This window comes from Serinus canaria, chromosome 8, assembly GCF_022539315.1.
Source record: "Serinus canaria isolate serCan28SL12 chromosome 8, serCan2020, whole genome shotgun sequence".
NCBI lineage: Eukaryota > Metazoa > Chordata > Aves > Passeriformes > Fringillidae > Serinus > Serinus canaria.
Window position 1 is genome coordinate 18,175,659 of NC_066322.1, and position 13,865 is coordinate 18,189,523.

Here is a 13,865-nt window from a genome sequence, read left to right on the forward strand (position 1 = left end):
AGATGAAAGAAAAGAGAACGGGCAACCTATTTTTTTTTTTGCTTCTCTCTTCCTAATACCTTGACACTATAGTTTCCTTCCTGTGGCCACAGTTACTGTGAATAGCCAATTTCAAAGAGTTTGCTACTACTTTCAACATTGAAACAGAACAGGACAGCATAGTTGTTAATGGTTTTTTTTTTTTTCTTAAATGCTTGTGGAAGAAATTGGAAACATTTATTAGTTTTTTTATACAAACATTGTCTTTTGGATTCATATGTCATTATCCATTCTGAAATGTCCCAACAAAAGTGAGCTAAATTAAGGTCCTGAATTTTAGGCATCTTGCACTTTGCTTTTGGTCATGCAGTGTCACAATGCAAGGCTCAACTCAGTGAGGTTTTAACCCTGGAAAAACTTGTAGAGTGTTTTATGTGCCTGAGTAGCAAGAAAGGATACCAGCATGTCTCATTATGGATGAGCTACAGCTTGATCTAGGAAGAATAAATGGGTGTTTCTTGTACTTCTCACCAAGAAGATGGGAAAGGATGGAAGAGGAGGAATCATTCCTGGCCTCTAAACCAGCCTGTGGCTGTTCCCAGACATTCTGTGAGGCTCAGGAGCTGGACTCTGCTTGTGCAATTTAGCTGCATGTACTGAGCTGTTTGCGTAGGTCCTCCTGCACAAGAAATGGGCTGGATGCTGTTATGACATAACATAACAGAACCATGCTGTGGTTTGTTTGCAGCACTGGTGCCTTAAACACATATCTTTGGCCTTCACCAGCTGTTCAGCTTTAGGGTGATCAAAAAGAATTAGAGAAACAAAGACCCACAGATTAAAACTTTGCTTCCAAGTCTTGTGATAGAAGAGCCAGAAGTACCCAGACATGTCCACAGGTATCCAGGTAGTCTAGGAGCAATGTCTACTGTGTAAGGAGAACTGAAACAAGCCCACCCCAGAGACCTCTCCTTGGTACAGTCACTCCCACTGCGTCCACATGGTCAAGCCAGAAGCTGGTTTTACAGTTCTCCATGGCAGTGTGGAGTTAGGACCTGGTTTTGCTGTACTTGATCCCAGCTGGCTGGGGCCTCCCAAGCCACGAGTTCCAGAGCAGCATCTCCCCAGCAGTATCCTGGCTAGAGCCTGGCCTGATCAGCAAAGGCCTCCACCCCAGCCTTCATGCAGAGAGTAAGGGGAACAGCAAACTGGGCTTTTCAGACACCAGCTGTTTCCCTGGCATCGCTGCCTCCCTCTCTGCACGTGCCTTTGTCATTCCCTGAATCTCTGCCTGCTGTACAACTCTTGGAATCAGTTAACATGACTTTCGGGATGTTTTCCTCTTGCCTTAAAGGACTCATGTGTTTTGTTTTTCCCTCAGTCACAGCAGAACATAGAAAATGGTCTACACGGAAAACGTGAAAGATGGTTTCTATGCAAATGGAAGGTAATGTCAGCCAAATTAATTTGTTCATTCAACATCTATAAATAATTTTGTATTCTGCATTTACAAATTTATATTATTTTTTATAGGGAATCTATTTTCTGCATATTCAATTCATTTTTTAAGTGCTCCAACCATTTTTCACCATTCCATAAAGCAGGTTCATTTAAATATTATGCTTATCAATCACAAGGGAAATTACCTCTTTTATTCCTTATTATGAGATTGAAGTTCTACCCCTTTTTGGGGAAGATTTTGTAGTATCTTACCAAAAATTCTTTTTGATTCAGGGAGCGGGGGAAAGTAGGGAAGGTCAGACAAATGCTGCCAAAGGCTAGCTGCAATTATCAGCTTGAGAAAAAAACAGCTACGGTTTGTAGAGTGATGTTGAACGAGTACAAATACATACTTTTATAATGTTATGACCTTCCTTAAAATTCATTTAAGCAAATTGGTTAAAATTTAGGTGAGTTATTAAGAACCCCATAAAATAGACAATCTATTAATGCAGAAGGAGCTAGCACCATTGATACTTTAAATATAGGAAATATGGATTTTTATCAGTTTGCCCTCAGAATGAGGGAAGAGATTTTCCAGGATAAGAGACACCTGAGTGATTTAAACTTTCAGGCTGACATAGCTCTGTTGTTGAGTGCATGTAACCTCCCCAAGATCACAGACAGGTGCTAGGCACAGGTCTTCCACAAAAGAGAAAATCAAAGCTTTGAATCATACATTCAAGGGCTTCTCACTGAGAGAGAAGTGAATAATTTTAAAAAATATTCTGAATATTGAATAAACACCACAGCAGCATGGATGGCGACAGCAGAAGCTGGAAGGGTACCTGGGCTGTTCCCCAGCTCTGGCCCTGGCTTTGCATAGTGCTGAGTCTGGGACCAGGGCAATTCCAGCTGTGCCAGAGCAGGTGTGGGAGTGTCCTCACAAGCAGAAGGATGAGTCACCTCCTGTGTGGGCAGCACCAACCTCGGCCCACTAGGGAGACCATGCCTGCAACATCAAGCATCCTTTCTCCAGGCACACTGTGGTGTTTTCCAGTTACAACCCCTCTGTGTATGGCCAATATCCTTACAAACATCCTGTTCCTTCTGTGAGCCACGGTGGCTTTACACCAGCAGGCAGCAGCGTCAAGAAAACATCTGAGAGTTAAAATGCACCATCTCAGCCTCCTACTCTATTGCCCCCCCAGAAAATACCACACACATTCAGGCTAGGGGCCATTTTAATAACACCACTTACCCTGCTGAGGGTATCTTCTTATGCCACTACAGTGAGGAATAACTTCTCCCTACACTGTCTGCAGGACAAATGTGGATTTCTTCAAAATAATAGAGATCTGAAAATAAAAGGATATTGATTTAGGCCATGTTGTCAATCACAGCAAAGAACAGTCCAACAGGTATAGCATTAAGGGAGTTTGTAACAAAATGTCCTTCTGTTTCTGAAGACCAGCAGATATACGTGGGTTTAATGTTGGTTGGATGGACTATAAACTTCCAAGCATTTCCTCTGAGACAAAGTGTTTTGCTGGAGACAAGCAAGACCAAGAGAATTTCCACTGGACCAAAAAAATTTATTCAACTAACAACTTTATTAGCACCTTAGAAGGGCAGCAGCAGGAAAACCCGAGCAATGTGCTGTGCAGCTGAACTTGGCAAGCATCAGGTAACTCTAAACTTGTGCAGATCCCTCAGCCACTCATGAATTGCCCAGGTTCCTGATACCTGGTTGTCTTGAGGTGCTACTGACACAAAAGTGTCCATCCTTTGCATCTTGCTGTGTTCTCCCTCATTCCCAGCAGGAAGGATGCTGCCAGCCTCAGGCATGCTGCTCCACACTGCAAGTAACCCAGATCCTATGGCCAGCAGGCATTTGCTGTTAAAATGCACAGGCAGGCAGCCCAGGGTCTCACTGCACAGACCTGCACAGACAGACCCATGGCATGGGACACTACACAGCCTCTATATTAAACAGAGCTTCAAAGCCACAAAAATATTAACAGACACCAAAAAATAGAAGCACAAAGGTCCTTTAATAGTCCTATGCTGCTCTTGCCATGAGCTCAAGCGCTTAGTGAGGAAGTGACCTTTACAAAATTATTGTTTATGATCTCTCCGTGTGTGCCAGTATAGGCACAAAGAGTATTCCAACTTATTTAAAAGGTTACATATCAAAACTGAATATGCAGTACAACTGTATTATCACACTGTATAGCTTTTACATGGGAAATCCAATCCTTGAGTATGACTTCTAGGCACTGGGGCCAGATTCTCTCTCACTATTCAAACTAGAGATGAAGATGCAACATAACAAAATAATTTATTCATCCCACATTTCCTGTTTTTAAATTATCTAAAAATCACTCGGAACTTTCCCCAAATAATTGCTGGCTTTAACTTACTCACAAATTTCTTCCAATAATCAGTATTTTAGCTTGCAAAATATTTGAACATGGAATTCAAGGTACTCAATATCCTGGCAAACCAAGGCTGGTCATGCTGAAAAATTTGGTTGTCTCAGTTTCAGAACCTGATTCAATTATTTTTGAGTTGTATGGTATCTCTTATGGTACCTTATGCATCATAAACAATTTCTCCCTCCCCTGCTGCTTGTTAGAGGCACTGGCTGTGCCTGATGAGGGAGACAGACCCAGCACTGCCTGTTACCTGCCCTCAAGCTGGCTCCAGTAACTCCAGGTGGGAAACCACTCTCCTGTTCCGAGGGAACACTTGTGTGTGTATATTTCCTTGCTCCACCAGTGAGAAGGTGCCTTGGATCAGCCATAGGGAATACTCCATTCAGCTGCCAAGGTGAAAGATGAAATCAGGACACATTTAGTCCAGCAAAGTGGTTGAACTGAAAATGAACTCACAAAATAAAAACTAAACTGAAATTTAAAAGTGCATTCCCAGACTCCTTATGGATGAGGAGGTCTCCTCCCCTGTAAGATTCGTAGCACAGGGGCTGCTAAGGCCAGGTGCAAGCCTCACTGAGGCTGGTCCCCCTGAGCAGCCCCTTCCCCTTGTTCCAACTGGGTGAGCTCACCTTCCTGGGCTGCCAGCAGCTTCTCCTCTGAGCCTCCCCACACATCACAGCTCTGGCCAGAACTGACCCTACTGCATCCATGGACGGGTCAAGCATCCTTCCTACTTCTCCTTGTTTCTAGGAACACAGAGATACCTGTGCCGAGCAGGCCCACACCCCATCCTCTCATCTCACTTGCTGGTTCTGGTTTATCCTCCTGATATGAAAGACTTGCCAAACTATCATTTCTCTTACGACCCTTAGCAAGAATATTGTTTTCAGCTTCAGTTCTTCCTGCAAGTCATCTGGCTCTAGATAATGTTTAAACTGTATACACCATAAGAGCAGATCTATACAAACACCTTGTTAGATCTAGGACTTCTTTAGTGAAGTCAGCTTCTAATTGAAACCACACATCCCATGGTGGAGCTCCAATGACAGTCATTGCATGTATATCACTTTTTCTAAGCTACCCTAAACTATCAGCCATTGCAATCTATCATGATTCTTGTTTTCAATGGCCAAAAATCCAAACAATCACTTCCTTAAAATTATTCTGCTTGGACATAGTCACTGAACTTGTCCATGATCATGGCCTGACAGCACAAATGAGGAGAAATTGGCCTCTAAGATTTACTCATGCTGAAGTACAATGTTCAATACATTTTTTAAAAAGTTTTCAAATGAAAATTTTCACAGTTTCTTGTTTTCTTGTATATTCTCATTTGTTTTTGCTTCTTGATGAATCCTGTAATTCACAAGGCAAAGGTTTTCCAAAGTGTTCTATCCAGCTAAAACCTTCCTGGACGCCTTCAAATATGCAGTCCCACAGATCACAAATATCAGGCAGCAGGATGTAAAATCCAAATCTCACAATTAAATATATCACTGAAAAATTATTTTCTGCAAGCATATGAAATATCTAATTGAAAATTTGCTTTTTCAAATATTCATGAAAGGTAATTTCAAGTGCATGTATGCTCGTAGAAAGCAAATTCACAAAGTCATAGGCATGATCAATTTGGAGTTAATTTTTGAATTTAAATGAATATTCATGGACATTTTCAACTATTCGTTAAACTTCAATACAGACTCATCAGCACTCATTTGCACCTAGTTTTTATTAGTGCAAATGAGGATTAAAAACACTGAAATCAAAAGTTGAGCATGTCTGAAAAATCCTTAAAAATCACAATTAAAACAGCCTTTCTTAACTTCAGAATGGAATAAATCAACCTTTCTTTTTCTAGCTTCCTTTTCTATCAAAATTTGAGAATGATTTGTTAACTTTTGAAGTTATTGTTCTGCTGTCAGCTAAAGCTATTTATATGCTTTGATACTAAACATTCCTTTACATAATGGTGTCTTTTCCTCCCAATTCCTTAAAAATTACTCATCTGCATTATTTTTTTCCACATTTCCTAGGATTTAGTTTAAATGAAGTTCATAAAACTCTCATAAAATTTTCTATTTCAAGCTGATTTCAAATGCTACCAAGTTGAATATTAAAAGTTCTTCCATTTACCAAAAAAAAAAAAAAAAAAAAAGACAATATCAAGGAAAAAAGGAAGATTATATTTTAGGCACTAAACCTAAGTAATGGGAGGTCAGTGAATTATTGAACAATTTTCCTAAAGAGCAGCAGTAGTCATGCTTAGGTTACTTACATGCTTTGTGTTCTCATGTGAAGAAGAACTAGTGGGATATGATAATAAAGTAAAATTGCATTCTTTGAAAAGCTTTAGTCACGAAACTTATTTTTTTCCACATCTTATGATTTATTTTTCAGTTTGATGAAAACTCAGCAGTTCCTTATTTTATATGTCTTCAATTTTACCTGGAAATGCTGGGATGACCCTGAAGCTGTTTAGAAAGATGGGATTATATTAAAGGTCATATTTTCAAAGATATTCTAGGTGAGTTAGAAGTGTAAAGGTCTTTTCTGCTATAGGATTCAAAATGTCCTAGTCATTTCTAGAAAGGGCATAAATCTGTGATTGTTTAGCTCTTTTGACTGTCTTCCTAACATGACTTGATCAGAGCAATGCACAATGACACACACTGAGTTGCATCACAAAAGCTAACAAATTACATTAGAGCTAATCGAGTTTGTGCTCTGTGATATCAAACATAAGCCTTTTCAGAAAATCCAACAATGAACATGATGCCCATCATTCTTGAAGACTATCCAATCCTTTCTTCCTCCTTTCCCCTGGAAAGATGAAGAACAGACGTAGAACAACATCTCTTCGGAATGTCATGGCACTTTCTGGATGTCACAAATGCAATATTTGCAGTTACTGTTTGCATTTATATAGAGCTAATTACTTCACTACAAAATAATTTTCTGGGAAGTATTTGCAACAAATGAGGAATCTAAAAAAAAAAAAGAAAGAAAAAAGAAAAAAATAAAAAAGGGTACCCCTCCCCTTTTATTTTTGAACCATTTTTCTTAGCTTATCCTAACATCTAAAATCAATATTTTTCCCTCTACTTATTTTCTTCAGAATCCAGCTTCTGGGTATGCTTTATACAAGGCAAAGTGAAAGGCTTAGCTTTGAAGTCACAGAAAATTCAGTGGCCAAGTGTATGAGCAATTCATAGAAATACATGTGAAGGCATAGAGCAGAGAACTGGTACAGATCAGAAAAACTACCCAAGCTGCTCTATCAATTCAGCTTCATTTATTAAAAGGAACTGACAAGATACTCTGTATTGGAGTCTTGGATATATTACTTACAGAACAACAGGTCAAACTTTATGAGAAATTTCTGTTGCTGCCTTTTGAGGATGCAAAGGTCTTACTGCAGGAGGATCATTTAACTCCCCTGAGACAAGACATTCTCGTTCCATCCTCTTCACCTTTATTTCTTAGAGGATATTCACTCTTCTGCAATAATCAGGAATTATCTACAGTTCCGAAAATACAAACGAAACATGACATTTCCTTAAATCCTTTCCTATTATTAGAATAGTGAGACAGTCAATGCTAATTGATCAGCCAAGTCATGTCTTAGTGAAGGAAACTGGTTTAACACAGGTTTTAATTTCAGTTGCAGAATTCTGCAGTATTCTTCCCCATTCAGCAGAGAGAATTTTCATCCTTGTCCTCTTTGCTTTCTTATTCACCCCACAGTCATTTATTCAACTCTGTGGTTGTGAAGACTGCAGTAGCTGTTAGTCTACATGAAGAAACTGTTACAGGCACACCAAATAGATGATATGCAAATATACCATTGTGATTCATGTTTCTTTAGGCTAATTTATATTTTAATGAATTTGGTCATTGGGAATTGAAGTACTTTAGCTTCAGAAATAGAGCTTGTTGAAAACCTTTCCCTGAAATACATAAATTTTAAGCATGTTTTCAGCCAGCTCAAATCATTGTTGAGATCCTTTATTTAGTGAACCAACACTTCAACAAATAAGACAGATACAACTTTTGTATAATAATCCATAATTTGATATATGAGAGATAGGGATAGCAAAGAAAGCCATGCCCACGGGGACAAGCTACTTCTGAGGTACAACACAGTTATAAATCACAATCTGAAAATTACTCTAAAATCACTCTGCCACTGTTTTGTTGCAGGAGTGGCTTCTTTCAGGAGATAATGCAAAGAAATTTGAAAGATGCCATCAAGATGGAATAGACAAGTTCTAGTCATAATTGGGAAACACAGGAGTGGCTTACATGTCAGAGAGAGGCAGGAATAGGCTGATGGGAGCACTCATAAGGTGGAAGTGGTCAGTGCTGCAGCCTGGTGCCACTAGAACTGATATGAGGAAGATCACCCATACAAAAACTTCCACAGATCTGAAGGAACTGTAAAACCAGCAAAGTTCTGATTTTAGCATGCAACACAGAATTTTGGTGGGAAAATCCAGAACTCAGGTTGGTGAAGAGAATTCAGACATTAATGAAACTGCTTTGGGAAGGGGTATAAGCCTTACCCATGTTGGCTGTCACAATGACTGCCTTCTGAATTCATATTGAAGCTTTAATGCATGCATTTTCCCTGCAAAAAAGCACTGAATTTGTATTTTACCTAGGCTGGATACAGTCCAACACCTGAAAAATCTAGACTTCCATTGTCAACACTCAGCTACAGGAAATCTGAGCTTTTAAAGAGGCCCTTTGCACAACAGACATTTTGGAGCTCTGGCTCATTAGCTGTGGATTACTGAGTTCACTGCTGCTGGAAAGCCTGTGCTGTCATGGTCAAGCCAGAGTCATCTGTGGTCGCCACTGTTGGCTTTTAAATAGATTACTTCAGTTTGGATGGAAACAACATGCAGATCTAAGATCACAATCAGGAGGATGGGGAAAGACAGAATGAGATTAAGAGAGATATCACTAGAAAACCTCACACGCTGAAAACAATGGCAGTAAAATCACAATGACAGAACAATCATTTATGTCATACCAGTTTGAGAGAACATCGATTTAAAAGGTGTAATCAGATCCATTTATTGCAAGGACTGAAAAAATATGGAAACTGTGAAAGTGAATACAAATACATCCTTTGCTGTACTTTAAACCAGTAGCATAGCTTTACCCAATTAGAATGAAATCCATCTTATAAGAAATATCTAATTAGATATGGTAAACTTATTTTATTTTAAAAGAAAGACATTGATGACTCCTAATTATACACATACATGTTCTCTAAGCAAATTACTCATTGTCTAAGGCATTATGCCCAACATGTCCTTATACAACAGTGGCATCTAGTGGCCAGTGGCCAGGCTCTGCTCCAGCTGGAAGAGGGAGACGGTCAAACGCAGGAGTAATGATAAACACCACCGGGTTTTTTGTTTATTTAATAGATCGCATTATTTCAGATAACGAAATACTTCATGGATTATTATGCTCATGTTAATTACAGGCCTTTTAGCATCCTAGCAGAAGGCACGAACCGATGGCTACTTGGAGACTGGGAGAGGAAAGGGAAAGCCCCATCCACTGCCAGTCCAATGGAAACTAGGGCTGCGCCAGGTGCTTTCTGCCGTGCTAGCAACATCGACACATGTAGTCTCTTTCTGTACCTCCAGATTTGTTCCCTGTAGTCCATTTGGTCCAGGTTTATCATTCAAATTGGGAGAATTTTTGCCGTCAACTGGGCGTTGAGCCGGGAGCTGATGCGGCAGCCCCACAGCCGCGCCGCGCCGGCAGCACCGGCAAGAGGAGCCCCGGCCGGCCCCGGCAGCAGCGCGCAGCCCGGAGCCACTCGCGCGCTCCTCGCATCGAGCTGCCCTGCTCCATGCCCCACACCTCGACTGGAGTCGGGAAAGCCTTTTGCAAGCCCCTCTGCTTCCCGTTAGCCACCCAACAGCTGACTCTGCAGCACTAGAGATGAAAAACCCAGTGGAATAAATAATTACATTTTACAGACCTGCATCCTGGAAGTATCTGTAATTAATGATAAACAGAAAAAAAATGATGTGATGACAACATGCCCTAAAAGCAATACCTCACCATGACCCTGACTAACTTGCCATCAGCTGAGCCCTGCATTTATCAGTAAATCTCATTTTATGAAAAATAAGAACTTAATATTCTAGAACTAGCTGTATGTTCTGGATAACAACATTGTGAGTATACACTCTTGCTATAGATGACAACCACAGGCATCAGTGAAAGCTGTGTTTTAAAAAGTATATGCCTCCAAGATCCAATACTGATCTTATTGGTCAGACACGCAAACCCAAACAGTATTTCTCAGCTCCTCATTGTAACAGGCTACTCCTATTCCCAGAAAAGCCTTGGGGCTTGATACCAGAAGCCCTGAAAAATCAGACATCCTTGAATTGTCAGATTGGCAAGCTGTGATAACCAAAGAGATAAAGATAAAATTCAGACAAGATAAAATTCAGATTCCACCTCAACTCACAGGAATGCAGTACTATTTCTGAGAGTCTATAAACTCAAAAATATTCCTGGCAGATTTGAGCCCTTATTTCTTAACAAATAAATATCATAATTGAGATCATTAATTAAATTTGGAAAGTCTTTTTTTTTGTGTGTGTTTTCAATATATATATATATATATATATATATATATATCACAATATATTAAACAGGGATTTTCAGCATCATCCACTTATTATAACTAGTATTGTCTTATATTTAATTTCTTCTGATCAATGACATTAAGGAAAGACAGAGTATCTTGTAGAAATTAGCTTCGTTGTCCAGTTTTTTTGGAGGTAAAAGAAAAGTCAAGGATTTCATGCACCAAACCTGATCTCTAACTAGTCTGGGATTTTACCAATTCCCTGCTGCTGGGTCCCACTTACCCGGCTTTTTCTCTCAATCCAGCCATCCTGCAAAGGGCTGCACTAAGTCAGCATTCTTCTACTGGATTGTTCCAGTGATCAATAGAGAAAGGACAATGATTTATTTATAAAGCAGCAATGCAGCACTGCAAGAATTAGTTCTCTTCTGGAAACGTTTCCCATTTTACACATTTCTCACATAAAAGAATGCACAATAAACTTCAGCATGAATTGCAGTGCAAACCACATTTTAACTGTACTCCTTCATTTGCTTCTTTTTAGGAAGTATTTTGTGGTTTTGTTGTTTGGCTGTTGGGGTTTTTTTTGGAGGGGTGGCGTAGGAGTGTGTATTTATTTATTTATTGATTTATTTAAAGCTTGTTGTGTATTGATTTAGCAAGGAACAGGTAATAGCCATATCAATTTTCTCACAGTGAGATGTATTGGTAGAAAAACAATTTTATAACTAAACAGAAATGACTGATCTATTGGCTAGTAGGAGCTATTCTATTATACATAGATTATAGAGCTGATTTATATAAATAACTTAAGCGAGGTCTGTATTTTAGACATGCTTCAACTAACATAGGCAGTATTGTTAAAAGCAAAAGGGCCACATCAGCAGTATAACATACACCAGAAGCTGATATTTTGCATAGGAAATGGGATATGTGTCTCCGAGTTCCTTATTATGTTGATTATTACATTTGGGAGAAATAACATTGAGTATTATTATGGCAGCTTGAGAAATAACAATATATCTGAATCTGCAAAAAATACAGCTTGTAACAATCTGAGCACACACTCAGTGTTTCAGAAAAAGTAAATGTGATAGAAAGTATGTTTTACATCCTCAAGAAGAGATTTCCCCCCTGCCCCCCTTTTGGGTTGTATGCTTCTTCATAATCATCATTTTGCAATCTAATGTCAGAATGAAGCACAAAAGAGAATTTTTTTCCAACAATTGGAATTGCCATGGCAACACCCCAGATCTCAGATAAAGTTTGGTCCTATACTGATAGTCACATTAGCATTTGTTTTTGTGCTAAGTGCAATACTGCATGTGAAAAGCACCTCAGTCTCTCTAGTTATGTATAAGAAGATGTAATTTCATTATTTCAGAAATGTGAAATACAAAATTTTGACAGCTCCACAGAAAGCTTCACCTTTAAAATCATGTTTTTGAAATGACACAAATCATCAGAAGAAAACTAGGTACGGCTATCTATATTAAATGCAGTTGTTTGCATCGCTAGTCTCATGCTGAATCTGAGTATCAACTGTCCACTGTCCCCTTTCCAGCAGCTCTTAAGTTTCCCAAACATATTGATCTTCAGTCTTTGAATTCACATCCATATATAAACGGATGAATTTAAGCAACACCTACTAAAGAATCAAAGGATACTATTTTTACCAGACATATTTATAATTGCCTTACACTACTGCAAAAAAAAATCAGTTGATGATAAAGACAGGCATTTCTTTTCTGACACACAAAAATCCTATCCAAACTATAAGGCAACTAAAAACCTTGAAATTACAAATATTCTATGCTGGGAAATCCACATATCTATAAAATATATACACGTCAAAACATTTAGGATGTATTCAGGAGGCTTTTATTCTGTATCATTAATCTTTAGGTTTGTAGAACAACCTACCAGAAACAAAATACAGAGGGACAACTATGACCATTTGAGATGAAAACTGATTCCTCCCCAAGCAGAAAACAAAATCAGGATATACTTTCTATCATGGCAGCATACAGTTCAGATTTCAATCAATCACTGTTTTTTTTAAATACTGTAGAGCCAAATGCTGTGTTTCAAAAAAACATGATGGAAATTTCTAGGAGATAACCATAATAATTCCCAAATAAACTGCCTAACAAATAGACAGAGTGCCAAATAATTGAATTTTAACAGTTACGATGACAAAATAAATAGTAGAGAACACAAGATGAGACTGAAATCCTGTTGCAAAAATAAGCTTTGAGTGTAAATCATTGGGCAAATGTAATAACAATTGAAAAAAAAAAGCAATTCAAGTATGTGGTCTTGGCATACTCAAGCAGGTATCACATGCTTGGTAATTAATACAGTAAAGAATGTACTACACAATGTTTCCAGCTGGAGAGAGTAACTCAAATGCAAGATCCGTGTCTCCTTTCTCTTTAAGGGACAGATGGGTAAACAGCACTGGCTAGGAAAGGATCTTTCAGAAGCCTGACATTAAACAAAGCAGTCATGGCTGTCATTGGAAAGATCCTAAATTCTAAAATTTTATGAGTATACAGGGTCTGCCTGAAATACATGCTGTGTTTGAAGTGTTACTATTTTCCTGTTCATGTTACAGATACAACTTCACGGATCCAGGATGACAGGTTTATCTCCTCAAATTAAAAACCTGACAACTGTATTTAAGGGCAGAATAAGCTAATGACCAAAGCTATGAAAATAAAAAAAGCCTAGGACCAGATACTGCTGGCTGTTGTGGGGCTCAGTTTCTAAGCACTCAGAAGAACTTTTAAATCCGTCTTTACTTGCCCCAATAAGTGTACATTATTCTTTACTGGGTATCTCAGTACCTTCACACACCAGCATTCTACTCTAACACAAAAGCCCTTAGAGCTAGGTTTAGAGTCCTGCACCACTTTTTCTTGAGATCAAGAACCTCCACTGTTGCAGAATCCTTGGCAGATAAATTCTGCATGTCCTGGATGAGGTCCTGACAAGCCAGGAACACATGCTGCAATAAAGTCAACTTATATGTGATTCCTTTTTAATATTTACTGTGGGATACTAGGGAGGAGAAAGGAACATCATGCTACAATTCCTCGACATTTGTTAACTTTTTTCTTTATCCTATTGATTTGTATCCTGCAAAACAGGCTGTGAAGTTAACAATCATCATTCAGGTTTACCCCTGCTTTAATGCACAAATTCTAAATTAAGAGACATTTGTTATGGAAAAGGCAAAGCATTCTGTTAATTCACATCATATTGCACTCTCCCAAGCAAAATGTTTATTTTGTGCAGGTAAAAACTGGGACCTTTTTGGGCATACTTTGAATCAGCTTTTCCATATTTGACATTGTTAAGCATTCTCTATGATGTGAGGC

General features: G+C 38.8%; 1 long non-coding RNA gene across 1 annotated transcript; it reads right to left on the reverse strand.

Moving 5' to 3' along the window:
* Positions 1 to 528: 528 nt before the first annotated feature.
* LOC115483911 (uncharacterized) lies at positions 529 to 4,237 on the reverse strand. Its single transcript, XR_003944646.2, has 3 exons — positions 4,108 to 4,237; positions 2,681 to 2,777; positions 529 to 658 (listed from the first exon to the last, which is right to left on the reverse strand). It is a non-coding gene; the product is annotated as an uncharacterized LOC115483911 (long non-coding RNA).
* Between the last annotated feature and the right edge of the window lie 9,628 nt (positions 4,238 to 13,865).